The sequence below is a fragment of the Solanum pennellii genome, chromosome 1 (genome assembly GCF_001406875.1).
Source record: "Solanum pennellii chromosome 1, SPENNV200".
Classification (NCBI taxonomy): Eukaryota; Viridiplantae; Streptophyta; class Magnoliopsida; order Solanales; family Solanaceae; genus Solanum; species Solanum pennellii.
In genome coordinates, this window is record NC_028637.1 from 43890688 (window position 1) to 43906394 (window position 15707).

Here is a 15707-nt window from a genome sequence, read left to right on the forward strand (position 1 = left end):
TGATAGACGAATATTGAACTTGTTGCTAAGGACATGTTATTGTTAGAGTATTGTTGTTGAACAATGTACTATGTGAATTGTGATCTATTAGGTTGGACTGATTTTATGTAGGTTGAAGTTGTGGAGGTTGTGATTGAGGAATATTGAGCTTGTTGCCGAGGATATTTAATTACTCGAGCGTTGTTGCTGAGCTACGTGCTATGTGAATTGTGAATAGTTAGGTTGGACTTGTTTTATGCAGGTCGTAGTCGTGGAGGTTATGATTGAGGAATATTGATCATGTTGCTGAGAATATGTGATTGTTAGAATGTTTTTGTTTGAGCTATGTGCTATGTGAAGTGTGAACTGTTAGGTTTGACTGGTTTTATGCAAGTTGTAGTTGTGGAGGTTCGGTTGGGGTGTAATAAGTATCAGTATTTTATCCCTTATATTGCGTTTTGGGGTTTACTTGCTGAGTACCGTGTTGTTTGGTACCTACCCCTTGCTTCTACAATTTTTGTAGGTTACGAACTTGTATTTTTTTGTACTTGTTATTCTCTTCTTTTTCGAAGCTTCTTGGATATTTGTGAGGTAGCTACTTGTCATCTCAGCAGACCTTTCTTCTCCTTATTTATGATTTTGTTCTATTTTATAAACAATGTCATTTGAGACTTGCAGTCTCTTTTGATTTTATTATAACACATTAGAGGCTTGTAAACGTGACAACCATATTTTCTGTGGGGGGAGGGTTTAACTTGATTATGAATTTCCATTTTTTTTGTAAGGGTTGAGTTGTAGGCTGCTTGTCTTGGTGAAATAAGACAAGTGTCATCATGTCCATTTTTGGGGGATGACAATATAGTATCAAATCCCCAGGTTCATAGGTCTCATGTGTATATAAGACGAGTCTAAGTAGAGTCTCGATGATTGGTATGGAGATGTTTGTACTTTCCTTCAAGAGTTATAGTGACTTCTACGAAAAAAACTTTAGTTTTTGAATCTCTATCCTCGTCCTTGGTCCAATTTGATTCTTATAGGTTCACTCCATCCACTCTCACTTATGTGATGACTCCTACGTAATTCCTCATGTGAGCAGTTGGTTTCGTGTATGGTTGAGTGTATATCAAAGAGGGCAATGATACGACTACTATGATGGTACTGGTTATGATTCGATAAGATATATGGAGTGTGTACTTCTACTATCGCCTTGACCTACAAAGGAATGCATAGAGCTTGGGATAAATACGCACCAAATTTGGTAATATTTTACATCTATTCGATGGGTAGAAATTTATGGGAAATTCGGGTACAATCTTCTTGGTAGGTATGATATGTTCTAGTGGCGGATTTAATGAATTTTTGCGGTGTGACACTAGTGTCATGGATATGAATACACCCATTGACAAGTGTGAATATTAACTTCTTAAAGAGTTATAAGTTGTATCACATGCTCGTATCATTAGATTCAAAGTTGCATTCAAATTTAAGAAATCAACTAGTTTGTTACTACGGGTGCTTGAGTTAAAACATTGCTATTAGGGAGATTTTAGTGTTGAATTGTTGATATGGTATTAATATGTTAATTTGTCGAGTGTATCTCGAGGTTTCCAAATGAGGAGTAGTGATTTCATCTAAGCTCTAAGAGAGTGGATCAATATCAAAATGACAAACTTATGGCTAAAGAAAGTCTTGCTGAGTAAACTCGTGTGAACGTAACTAATGATTTTAGTAATAAAGTACATATAAAATTGGGTTAGTTCATTGGATTTGATTAGTATAAGTTGTTTTAAGGTGTCATATCGGTAATAAAGTATACTTTTTTATGATGGTAATGACTACCAAGCATAATGGTAATAAGAGTTCGTGATAGATTGTGATTGAGATGCAACTATATGATAAGGATTATTGGTAAAGAGGTTTTTATATTGTAGTAACGACCTGCGAATACCTAAGGTTATTGCTTATTACTATTTTGTGAGTACTGTGGGTGTATGTTAAGTTTTATGAGGAATTGAGATTTCACTCGAATAGAATTGAAAGGAACTAAAGTCATAATGGAAGTAAAATGAAATAGTGGGATGTAGTTTAGCTTTCGAAAAGAGGAAAGAGCAAGGATATTTACTTTGATTTCAAGGACTAAAAAAGTATCTTCAAAGGGATTGAGAATTGGTTTTAGAGACGCGTGATTTCATGTTTTGCTTTGGTTATGGTAATAGTGCCAGAGGTTCACCAGATTAGTAAAAAACTATTTGATAAAACTTTCCAAAGGAGTGTAGAGACATTCATCTCGAGTGTGATGATTAGTTCTTTTGTGATTTTGAGTTTGATAATAAGTATGGTTGAATTTTTAGAGAAGGATATCATAAGGTCAATGGAGAGGCAATCAATGATAAGTTACGACGCATGAAGTCATAAAAATCTTCAATGTGTGAGGTCATGTTGATTGATAATTGGTTTGGCTATATAGTTGAAACCATAATTCAAGTTTTTCATTGAGGCTCTATGTTCGTGGTAATATGTTTTGTTAGAATATGAATTAGTAAATTAAGAAATGATCGATTGCATCGAATATTGGACATTTTGAAGGAGTTGTACATGGTTTGAGTGATAAAGTGTTTTATTTTGATTTTAAAGGACCTAAGAAAGAGTTTTACTTGAAAGTGACTATTTAGAGTATAAGATAAAATGGCATGGGTTGTTGTTAAATGGGTAAGTTTGGTAAGAAAGTTAGCGAAAGGAAAAAATCTAGTGTATTTAAGAGTTAAAGGTATTTAATATTTGCGCCGTGGGAAGAATTTAAGAGATGTGAAGGAATAACACCTTTCATATAGACTCTTGGTTCAAAGTTGAAGGATGTACGAATATGCATATATAAGCTCTAACATGATTGTGACTGATAATTGGTTCGCTAGGCTTACTAGAGGTTTATCAACAATATTTATGAAGTTTGGGTTTTGAATTGGGTGAAAAACAATGAGGTGTGTAAAATTATGTAATGTTATGTGGAGTTAAATCATTCATATTGTGATAGGTGACTTATGGATACGCAACAGTATGGACCTACAATTATACATGGTTCTTGAGGATTTTGAAGAGATTGAAACTACTATTTTTGATGAGACAACCTAGACTGTTATGATGTGTTACATAGGCATTTCATGGTGAATAAAGGTATGAGCTTATAGTATATAGAATTTTTGGAGTGACCAAGGAATTTCTTTGAGTTTTCGCATGGCATATATGATAGTTTGAATGGTAGCTGACACTTGGTGTGTAAAAGATTGTCTGGAGTCGAAATTATGGGTGATTCAATAGCTTTATATCGATGCGAGAGTACTATTAGATTTGATATTTGTCCTATCAACCTTGAGTGTGACACGTATCTGTCATGGATCTTTAAATGGAAAGAGAGGGAACCATAGTTGTAAATTTTTAGAGGGTACAATGTATTTTCATAGAAGGCTTTGATACTCTGACAATTTGAGAGTAAGGTAAATGGTTGATGTTTTTAGGATGTTTGTTATTGTTAAGAATGATGACTTTGTTATAAAACTGTGAGAGTATGTGGGATTTGATAAATAGATATGTGTAAGATTTTAATGGGGATCAGACTAGTTGAATTTTCATGGAGAAAAAAATTGATGGATGTAGTCAAATGATTGGAAATATTTGATATGGGCACTATGGAAAAAGGTATTGTTTGACCTTGTATCCGTATATTTTTTTGTTGATCACCTATTGGGACATGGTTTAGAGTATGATTCATTGCATGTGTCCAAGTATGCTTCAACATCTAAGGGTGAATTCTTAGTGGTGGATCGAATGTACAGATCCTCTTATGTCTTCTTGATATGGTAGGATTCTTGGATAGAATTAGCCATTTTAGTTATGATGGATTTGGTCTTGTTATAGATAGTTTAAGTATACTAGTAGTTTTAGATGCATAAATTTACTTATGAGAACTTATAGAAGAGCTTCCGTGAATAGTTATAGTTATCCAACAGAGTGTGAGAGTACCTTTTGTTGGTTGATTACTTGATCTAGTTCTTCTTTGGGTTAGATAAGTTTAATCCTCCCTTGTTGAGTGATCGATCCCTAAAGATCATATTCTTATAACTAACTAAGCTCTTGGAAAGATTATGTTGTAACAAAGAAATCTCGATAAGATCTATGATAGTTTGTACAATATGAGTATGCGGTGGTTGGTTTAGGTTCACTTTTGATTGTAAAGGGTATTGATTCTGAATGTTTCTTAGTTACGTGAAAATGATTCGTCATGATGATTGTGTTATGGTCCAGTGGGTTTCAGTTTAGATTGGGTTCATAAATTAGTTTGTGGCTTGATAAATACTCATGATTTGTTGATCCTTTAAAATTTGATTAGAAAGTTGAATTCTTAGTAGTTGAACTTGATGGAATGGATTGAAGACGAACTCACTTAGAGAGACGAACACCGAGTGGTAGGGCATCACTCATGTTTTGATAATGTTGGTTATTCTTCCTTCTCCATTTTTATGTTCGAGGACAAACATGATTTTTTGTGGTGGATAATGTAACGATCCTCTTAGTCGTTTTACTCATTTTTTTTTATAATAGCCTTTTTAGTAGCTTTTATAAGTAATTTATGACTTATAAGAATGGGTGACATGATTTTCAGATTTAATAAAAGATTATTTTATTGCTAATAATAATTGAAAAGGAAAATAAATAAATAATAAAAAAAGAAATAAAACGAAAATTGTTTGTGGCTGTTGTGAACAACACTAGTTCACGTAGCCGAGAAAAAAACATGAAAGGGTTGAAATACTCACCTCCGCTGTCGATGCACTTTGTCCAGGTAATAACCGTAACTTAATAAGGATGCTATTGTTCATCTATTTTATAATTAAAGAGACTCTATGATTGTTTATAAATATTATTATTAGAATAGTATTTACTATGAAAGATAATCAAGGAAGGTGGGTTAAAAGAAAAAATATATTTGAAATTGGAATATGAGTGGAAAAATAGGTTTAGGGTGCAATCATTAAATAATGATTAGGTGGTGATAATTGTAGAGTGAGTGGTCCTGGGGAGATTTAAGTGCTGAATAATGGAATTTAAGTAGAAGACGTACTAGTTGGTCGCTGGACACATAATCTTTTCTTTTGTTCTTGTAACTCCAATATAGTAAAAAATATGGTACCACATTATTATAAAAGTTGTGATATATTTATAGATCTAATTAAACACTATATGTATTGTATTATTTAAATATTATTAGATTCGTGATATTGGAAAAATTAGAATATAATCCTAGACTTGAAATTTGAAAATTTGAGAGCTGACATGTAAATTGACATCAAGATTTATGATCTTGTTTATAAATTTGGGTGAGTTTTTGTGTCTAGGCTAGACATGTAATAATATGGATGTTGTTATTTATGAAATATTATTGTGGTCATTTATTTGAATAGATGGCTTTGAGTTGGAATTTTAACGAGAGGGGAAGACTCAAGTTCCGAAGTGATTGTTCGATATATTGAGGCAAGTGGATTTCTAAACCCTTATTAAGTGTATAAAATTTGTGTATTTTCTTGTAATATGCGTTTGGAAGTAATTGGAATTGGTGATGGGTTGACTTGTCCACATTGATTAATTTTAATGATGAAAAAGGGGTTTAAAAAAGGCAATGAGATTGATTGTTTGTGTGTAATGTGTTGAGAATGGATAATGGTTTGAAAGGCTTGTTGAATCATTGTTGATGTTGTATCATGATTGTGTTGTTGTGAATTGTGCAATGTTATGAAATTCGTCATCTCCTCTTATTTGTGTGAACATGTCATTGCGTTGCTTTGAGACATGATTGTGACAAGTGTTATATGAATTGAGAAAAAATAAGAAATTAAAGAGGATGTACCATTTAGAGGGACGTATTGCGCGCCGTGATGGATACTGTATTTTGAGAAACGTATCGCGCGCCACAATGGTTACTATTATCAAGGGTCATATCGCACGCTGCAATGGATGCATGGACATATTTGTCCCCCACGGGTCTCGGACTGAGAGACAACGAGTGTATATCACTAGATCAGACATTCATCACTTGCATTGCACATTTTTGTCATTAGTGAACATGATATGGTATTTTGCTGATCTTGTGAGTGCCTTTCTATGGAACTTTGATTGATGAATATTGAGCTTGTTGGTAAGGATATGTAATTGCTAGGGTGTTGTTGTTGAGATGTGTGCTATGTGAATTATGAATTGTTAGGTTGGACTTGTTTTATGCAGGTTGTAGTTGTGGAGGTTGTGATTGAGGAATATTGAACTTGTTGCTGAGGACATATAATTGTCAGAATGTTGTTGCTAAGCTGTGTTATGTGAATCCTGAGTTGTTAGGTTGGACTGTTTTTATGCAGGTTGTAGTTGTGGAGGTTGTGATTGAGGAATATTGAGATTGTTGTTGAGATTATGTGATTCTTAGAATGTTGTTATCGAGTTATGTACAATGTGAAGTGTGAACTATTAGGTTGCGCATGTTTTATGTAGGTTGTAGGTGTGGAGCTTAGGTTGGGGTGTAATGAGTACCCATATTATATTCCCTTATCTTGTGTTTAATAAGTACCGTGTAGTTTGGTATTCACCCCTTGCTTCTACAATTTTTATAAGTTACGAGTCTGATTTTTTTTATACTTGTCGTTCTCTTCTTTTTCGAGGCTGCTTGGAGATTTTTGAGGTTGCTGCTTGTCTTCTCAGCAAACCTTCCTTCTCCTTACCTTAGTTATGATTTTTGTCTATTCTAGAAACAATGTCATTTGAGACTTGTATTTTTCTTTCGATTTTGTTACAACACATTAGAGGCTTATACATGTGATTAAAATTTTGAGTATTTTTAACTTGATTATAAACGTCCACATTTTTTTGTTAATGCTGAGTTTTAGACTGATTTGTCTTAGTGGAATAAGACGAGTGTAATCAAATCCATTTTTTGATCGTCACACAAAGGTAACTAAAACTAAAATATTATATAATAAAGAAAACAATAATAATCTCCACGAAACTACTAATAGATTTAAAATACGCAGAAGCAAACATAAAAATAAATCATAGAAAAAGAATAAGTGGGGTTAATATTTATTATATATACATTAAAAAGTAACATTAAACTTATGTATAAAATGTAATATAATAATTGAGTTTGAATAGATTTCTTGCTCCCTTAGCTCCGCCTCCGGCTTAGTGGACTGGCTCCGCACAGAGTTTTTATAGGAATAATGATATTTGTTGGAGCCTTAGTTGTCACTAAAAATAACTCATAATCTTTAGTGGCAATATTTTGGGATTTTGTGGCAACTTTGCCGCCACTAAAAGTCAACTTTTTTTGTAGTGAATCTTAGTTGACAATGCTTAGGTGAAGAGATTAGTCTCATGTGCCATGTCACTAAAAAATTGGGGTGTTAACTCTTGAGGGTATTTGTGTTCTCCTAAGATAACGGCAGGGTTATTTTTGATCCCAAAATGTAATGGAGGGTATAAGTGGTCTATTTCACATAGTTCAGGGGAAATTTTGACCCTTTTCCGTTGTTTATTTAACTCTAAATTTGTCTATTTTAGCATATGATTGTTTCGAATTCTTGTTGCTTCTTGTGTGAATTTGTTCTTCTAGCTCGTCTGTTTATCGGCTTTCTTGTATTGGCTAATTTGTGTAGCCGGAGTAGGTCTGTATCCTCAAAGCTTGTGGAATTATTTTGAATAACAATAATCCATGTTCACTATACTATATATCTGAAGTTGACAGATTTTTCGTTTGGTTATTGTGTTTGCTTCAGAAACATGCTCTTGGTTAGTAATTGAGCTAATAATCTATCTTGTTTGCTTTCGCTTTTTGTCAATATTGCTTTCAGAAAATAGTTTTTCTTAGCTGTGTTCAATTTTTTCAATAATTAAGATGAAGTAATGAATTCCAATATTCTAGTGTTCTGAATGCCTGCTACAATGAAATGTTATCTTCTTGAGTGATTGATTTTGAGACTGACACATTTGCTTTTGTTAAGGTAATGTGTCCATCTCTGGGAAATGGATTAGGAAACTTCCTTGGCGTGGGTTATATGTGGCAACAAACTCTTTGTTTGGAGTTATTTATCCCCAACGGCTTCTAGGAACTGCATTGTTCTTGATCTTCCTCAGACAATGTCTGAAAATAAAGATACTGGAAAATCTTCTAATGATTGGTTATTTTGTCTCATCAATTGAGATAGGAATACCAATGAAGTTTCTCCTCAATGCAATTCTGCTGGTATTGTTGCATATACTCGGAGAACTCAAAATCTCGTATGCTGGCCAGATATTTACTCTACAACTCGGAATGAGTAATTTGTAACTTTTCCCGATGAGTCTAAGGTCCTAACCCCAAACAGTCCAATATTTCTTTTCCATTAAGTTTGTTGAATGCCTTGAATCGGACCCGTTACAAACAGAAAGGACGGGGGTCTCGCTGTTGGGCCCAAGCCTGTTAGGGCGTAGCTTAGCACTATATATAGACGCTATGGCAAACCCTATTCTGTAATTCTGTTCTTGCCTCTCCATAATAAAACTGCTCTCCCTCTTCCCCGTGGACGTAGCCAATTTATTGGTGAACCACGTAAATCTGTTGTCTTGTTTTTCGCGTTTATATTTTCTCGTATTATCTCGAATTCCGCATAACAAATTGGTATCAGAGCCTCTCGGTTAATCGGTGTTCTTGGAGAATTCGAGATGTCTGCTTTGAACGTGAAAATCGACAAATTCACAGGGAGGAACAGTTTCAGTTTATGGCAGATCAAGATGCGGGCTTTGTTGAAACAGCAAGGTTTCTGGGCGCCGTTGTCGAAAGACAAGAACGCCGTCGTTACTCCTGAGATGGCGATTCTGGAGGAAAAGGCGCATTCGACGATCATGCTGTGTCTCGCGGATGACGTCATCACGGAAGTCTCGGATGAAGAGACTGCTGCTGGTCTGTGGTTGAAGCTGGAGAGTTTGTACATGACAAAATCTCTAACCAACAAGCTGCTTCTGAAACAACGTCTATTCGGTTTACGAATGGCTGAAGGTACACAACTCAGGGAACATTTAGAGCAATTGAATACTTTGTTATTAGAATTGCGTAATATCGATGTGAAGATCGAGGATGAAGATGCTGCCCTAATTCTGTTAGTATCTCTCCCAATGTCGTTTGAGAATTTTGTTCAATCGTTCATTGTTGGGAAAGATACTGTGTCGCTGGAAGAAGTCAGATCGGCCCTTCATAGCAGGGAATTACGGCATAAGGCTAACGGCACAAGTACGGACATACAGCCTTCCGGTCTGTTCACCAGTAGCGGAAAGGGAAGGAAAAACGGCGGAAAGAAAAATAAGCCGATGTCGAAGGGTGCAAAGCCAGATGATGTTTGTAATTACTGCAAGGAGAAGGGACATTGGAAATTTGATTGTCCGAAGAAGAAGAAGCAATCGGAAAAACAATCAGTTTCTGCTGCTGTTGCTGAAGAAGACACCAATTCTGAAGAAGACATTGCCCTAGTTGCGGATGAGCACACTCATCATTCAGATGTGTGGGTTCTCGATTCTGGGGCATCCTATCACATCTGTCCTAGGAGAGAGTGGTTCACGACTTATGAGCAGATAGACGGAGGCAGCATCTCGATGGCCAACAGTTCTGTCTGCAAGGTGGTTGGGACAGGCTCGATCAAGATAAGGACACATGACGGTAGCTTCTGCACATTGAACGAGGTCAGGCACGTTCCATTGATGACGAAAAATCTGATATCTCTCAGTTCTTTGGACAGCAAGGGATTCAGCTGGTCGGGAAAAGATGGAGTCTTGCGGGTCTGGAAGGGTTCAAATCTGATTCTGAAAGGTGTCATGCGTGGTACTTTGTATTTTCTACAAGGTTCCACGGTTACAGGTTCAGCCCATGTTGCATCGTCAGAAGTTCACCAGGAGGATATGACTAAGTTATGGCACATGAGACTTGGTCATATGGGTGAAAGAGGGATGCAAATTCTGTCAAAGGAGGATCTTCTTGCTGGTCATAAGGTTAAAAGCCTAGAGTTTTGTGAACATTGTGTCTTTGGAAAACTACATCGCAACAAGTTTCCAAAGGCCATTCACAGAACAAAAGGCACTCTTGATTATATCCATTCTGATTGCTGGGGTCCATGCCGTGTTGAGTCTTTGGGAGGCTGCAGATTTTTTGTGTCCATGATTGATGACTACTCAAGGATGACTTGGGTGTACATGATGAAGCATAAAAGTGAAGCTTTCCAGAAGTTCAAGGAGTGGAAAATTTTGATGGAAAATCAAACAGGGAAGAAGATCAAGAGGTTGCGAACTGATAATGGGCTGGAATTCTGCTGGTCTGAATTTGATCAATTCTGTAAGGATGAAGGGATTGCTCGACATCGTACAGTCAGAAATACACCACAGCAGAACGGTGTAGCTGAGCGGATGAATCAAACACTTCTGGAGAGAGCAAGGTGCATGCTCTCTAATGCTGGGCTAGATAGAAGATTCTGGGCAGAAGCGGTTAGTACAGCTTGCTACTTGATTAACCGCGGACCACATACAGGCATACAGTGCAAAACACCTATGGAGATGTGGTCAGGAAAAGTTGCTGATTATTCAAATCTGAAAGCTTTTGGTTGTACGGCTTACTATCACGTCAGTGAAGGTAAGTTAGAACCAAGAGCTAAAAAGGGAGTATTTGTGGGCTACGGAGATGGAGTGAAAGGTTTCAGAATCTGGTCTCCAGCAGAAAAGAGGGTTATTATGAGCAGGAACGTTGTCTTTGATGAAAGTTCTCTGCTTAGAACCATTGTGAAGCCTACAACTACGTCAGAAACTGGGAGTCTTGATAAACAGGTGGAGTTTCAAGTCATTCAGAACGAGAGCGATTTGAAAGAACCTGAAGAGGAGGATCAAGAGCCACAGACAGAAACTGATATTCCAGAATCTATGCCATCAGATATCCATCGGAGTATAGCTCAAGATCGGCCAAGGAGGGTTGGAGTTCGGCCACCTACGAGGTATGGTTTTGAGGACATGGTGGGTTATGCACTGCAGGTTGCTGAAGAGGTAGATACATCTGAGCCGTCTACTTACAAAGAAGCCATTTTAAGTTCTGATTCTGAAAAATGGTTTGCCGCTATGGGAGATGAGATGGAGTCCCTACACAAGAATCAGACATGGGATCTGGTCATACAGCCTTCGGGGAGAAAGATTATTACTTGCAAATGGGTTTTCAAGAAGAAGGAAGGGATATCACCAGCAGAAGGAGTCAAGTATAAAGCCAGGGTTGTTGCCAGAGGTTTCAACCAAAGAGAGGGAGTGGACTACAATGAGATCTTCTCACCAGTGGTCAGACATACTTCCATCCGAGTGTTACTAGCGATTGTTACACATCAGAATCTGGAGCTTGAACAACTTGATGTGAAGACAGCGTTTCTACATGGAGAGTTGGAGGAAGAGATATACATGACTCAGCCGGATGGTTTCCAAGTTCCAGGGAAGGAAAATCACGTCTGCAAGTTGAAGAAGTCCTTATATGGACTTAAGCAGTCTCCAAGGCAGTGGTACAAAAGGTTTGACAGCTATATGGTGAAGTTGGGCTATACTCGGAGCTCATATGATTGTTGTGTCTACTACAATAGGCTCAAGGATGATTCATTCATCTATCTGGTGCTTTATGTAGATGATATGCTGATAGCTGCAAAGAAGAAGTATGACATTCAGAAGCTGAAGGGTTTACTTAGTGCTGAGTTTGAGATGAAGGATTTGGGAGCCGCTCGGAAGATTCTAGGGATGGAGATCATTAGAGACAGAGAGAGAAGGAAACTTTTCTTGTCACAGAGAAGCTACATTCAGAAGGTCTTGGCGAGGTTTGGCATGTCTTCATCTAAGCCTATTGATACCCCCAGTGCTGCCAATATCCATCTCACTGCCATGTTCGCTCCACAGTCAGAAGAAGAGAAGGAGTATATGTCACGAGTCCCTTATGCCAGTGCCGTAGGAAGTTTGATGTATGCTATGGTCTGTACAAGGCCAGATTTAGCACATGCAGTCAGTGTAGTGAGCAGATTCATGGGACAACCAGGGAGAGAACATTGGCAGGCTGTGAAGAGAATTTTCCGGTACCTTAGAGGTACATCTGACGTTGGTCTCATTTATGGAGGTGATACTCAGTGCTTGGTTACTGGCTATTCTGATTCTGACTATGCTGGAGATGTTGACACAAGAAGATCGATGACTGGCTATGTGTTTACCCTTGGAGGATCTGTCGTCAGTTGGAAGGCAACTTTGCAACCTACAGTGACTTTGTCTACTACGGAAGCGGAGTACATGGCCTTGACAGAGGCTGCAAAAGAAGGGATTTGGCTGAAAGGGCTGGTTAGTGATCTTGGTCTGCATCATGATCAGGCTACGGTGTATTGTGACAGTTTGAGCGCAATTTGTCTAGCCAAGGATCAAGTCCATCATGAGAGAACCAAGCATATTGACGTAAGGTATCATTTTCTGAGAAGTGAGAAGAGAATCAAGGTGAAGAAAGTAGGAACTGCTGATAATCCTGCTGATATGTTCACAAAGCCGGTTCCACAGAGCAAGTTTCAACACTGTTTGGACTTGCTCAACATCAGAAGCTGTTAATTGCCCTGCGGGGAAATTCTGAGGAAGAGGGGGAGGCCTGGCACTATCATAGTGCGTCTGAAGAATCTGTTCGGAGAATTCAAGTCAAGGTGGAGATTTGTTGAATGCCTTGAATCGGACCCGTTACAAACAGAAAGGACGGGTCTGTCAATTCTGTATGTTGGGCCCAGGCCTGTTAGGGCGTAGCTTAGCACTATATATAGACGCTATGTCAAACCCTATTCTGTAATTCTGTTTTTGCCTCTCCATAATAAAACTGCTCTCCCTCTTCCCCGTGGACGTAGCCAATTTATTGGTGAACCACGTAAATCTGTTGTCTTGTTTTTCGCGTTTATATTTTCTCGTATTATCTCGAATTCCGCATAACAAAGTTAGTGATTAAATGATCAGCCCTCTTGATTATATAGTAAGAACTTCATTTCATTCTTTTCTCATGACTGATCACTGGAAAAAAATATCCCCTCAAACTCTCTTTCTCTCCAAAAGAAAAGAGGTAAGTCTATCAAACTTTCCTCCTTTCTATACAATCATTGATAACTGGAATTCTCATGAGCTCGTCTCCTTTCGAGAAAAGCATTGGAAAACCACGCAGTATGTTTCTGGATTGAATATTCATAACTGGTTAAAGTTTCCATCGAAGTTATTTCAAATTTCTATATGGTAGTTTGACTTTTATTATCTATACATGTTGGAAAGCTCGAACACATTAGGCGTTATGTGGAAAGCATCCAGGTATGTCTTCTTGATCCATATGTGTGTCAACTTATTTTTGAGAATTATCTTGAGAACAATGTGAATCATCTGGACAACTTTAAGTGAGATTATTATGTAATGTGTTGTGCTACCCATTTCGTAATAATATTGGGTGTTTTTAACAATGTGAATCATCTGGACAACTGTGAACCTGTAATATTAAAATTGGAATCTTTGGGTTGTTTCAGAAGTAAGCCTCCTATATTAATAAAAGGTAGTGAGAGACTTGTGTTTTAGTCTTTTATGTACAATTTTTTTGGACAAGAAATGGATTAAAATTGGCTAATTACTTTATTTAAGGATTCTTATAATTAACAGATTATTTTAGTGTCTTGATAGTATATCACTAATCTCATGTAGTAAATTTATGGTTTTATTGCTTAACAGTTTTTGAACTGAAGTTACTGAGAAGTTCACGCCTGGGTAGCAAAGGAAGAGTTCTTTTGTAAGCACAAGTTTTCATGCACTTAGATGTATCTTCCTTTATTAAAATATCCTTTTCAATTGTTATTTTTGTAACAAGACTTAAATCTAGATGGTTTGTCTATTGTTAGTCGAAGTGATCATACCGAGTTTTCAACTATTCTTATCACTTGTAGATTTATAATCTTGTAAATTTGCTGGAAAAATCAGTTTGCATTTCTTGTGGGAATAAAATTTAGTGCATTATTTTCTGTAGTTGTTAGGTCTTGATAATCAGAGAGTCTACTTTACTTGTATGAAGTTGCTAATACTCCTGCAAGCCTTGAATTATCAAAATCTATTGCACTCGAGGTCAGACTCTTTACTCTAATAGTTTTTATTTCTTTTGAAGTTTCTAGTGTGAGAGGTTAATAAGTTAGTGATGGTGTTTGTGATGTCTAACTACAGCTTAAGGAGTGATGTTTCCTTCTTGTTGGTTGTTTAGAACGAGACATGACGACTCTTGTTGTCTCTTTTTTCTTTCTTACTTTTTTGCGTTAGTTACATTTCTTTTGAGTCAAATGTCTATTGAAAGAAACTTGTCTATCCTACAAAGGTGTAGAGGTAATGTCTTTCTACATTCGATCCCTCATATTCCATTTGTGAGATTACACTTGGATATGTTTTTGTATATAATGATATCATAACATATCAAATTATTTTTATTTCTTTTAGACAGGTTGTGGAAGGTGGAAATCGAGACTAGTGGCTAGTGAAGTGTTTTTGCAATGGTATTGTGAGAAGCAACCTCTATTTTACTGCCTCAGTTTTGTTAACATTTAGTATATCTTAGTTAGACTTTCAAGTTGGAGAAATTTTACTTAATATATTTTTTCTTAAGGGGAGCGTTGAGATATTATATCCTGAATCTCATTTTAGATGTTCGTAATTAATATATGACATTGTAATATTTTTTATTATTATCTATGAATGTCATTTTAGATGTTCTTAATTAATAAATGACAGTGCAATTCTTTTTATTATTATTTTGCTTCTTTTAGTTTGTTGTTAATTTTAATTTGTATAGTATATGATGCTCATTATTGAAAAAATTTACTCCATACTTTTAAGTTTAATATTTGCATTATTTAATAATTTTAATTTTCTTAATAAATTTCTAAATTTACAGAGACCTAGCTTAATACGAATTGTATATAGTATCGTTACAAGTTTAAATAACATTAGTGACAAAATATTTTATCTTCAAAAGCTCACTTTTTAGAGTGATCATCAATACATTATTTTTTTAAGACAGATAACATTTTCGTCATTAAAGTATGACATTCTGTGACAAAAACATCTTTTGTCCCAAAATTGCCTACTTATTTATGATATTTTTTAGCGACAATTTTATTTTTTCGGTAAAAGAATCATTTTTAGGACGACATGATTGTTTCAACTACAAAATTATTTAAATATAAAGTTTTCACTAATTTTTACCTTTAGGGACAACGAAATAATTGTACGTAAAAAAATTGTTTTTAGTGACGAAATATTATTTGTTTGACTACGAAATACATAAAATATTTGAGACAAATTACATCTTCACTAATTAAACAATATAGTTAGTGACACATCATTTTCGTCGGCTATGATAACTTATTTAGTGACAAAAATGTATCTTTACCTACAAATTTTAATAACTTTTATGACGAATAAATTTGTCATAAATTCAAAGCATTTAGGGACAAAAAATATTTTCGTAGTTATTACATTTCTATTTAGTACGAAACATTACATTGTCTCTATATATATTTAGTGACCTATGCTTTAGGGATGAATGACTGACAAATTATTTTTTGTCACAAAATTCTTTTGGTGACGAAATGTGAGTTTCTAGTGACAAAATTATT

General features: G+C 36.0%; 1 long non-coding RNA gene across 1 annotated transcript; it reads left to right on the forward strand.

Annotated features, from left to right (window-relative positions):
* The first annotated feature begins 13012 nt into the window (after nt 1-13012).
* Nucleotides 13013-14774, forward strand: LOC107028282. The gene is made up of 2 exons (XR_001457816.2): nt 13013-13371; nt 13780-14774. It is a non-coding gene; the product is annotated as an uncharacterized LOC107028282 (long non-coding RNA).
* Nucleotides 14775-15707: the final 933 nt, after the last annotated feature.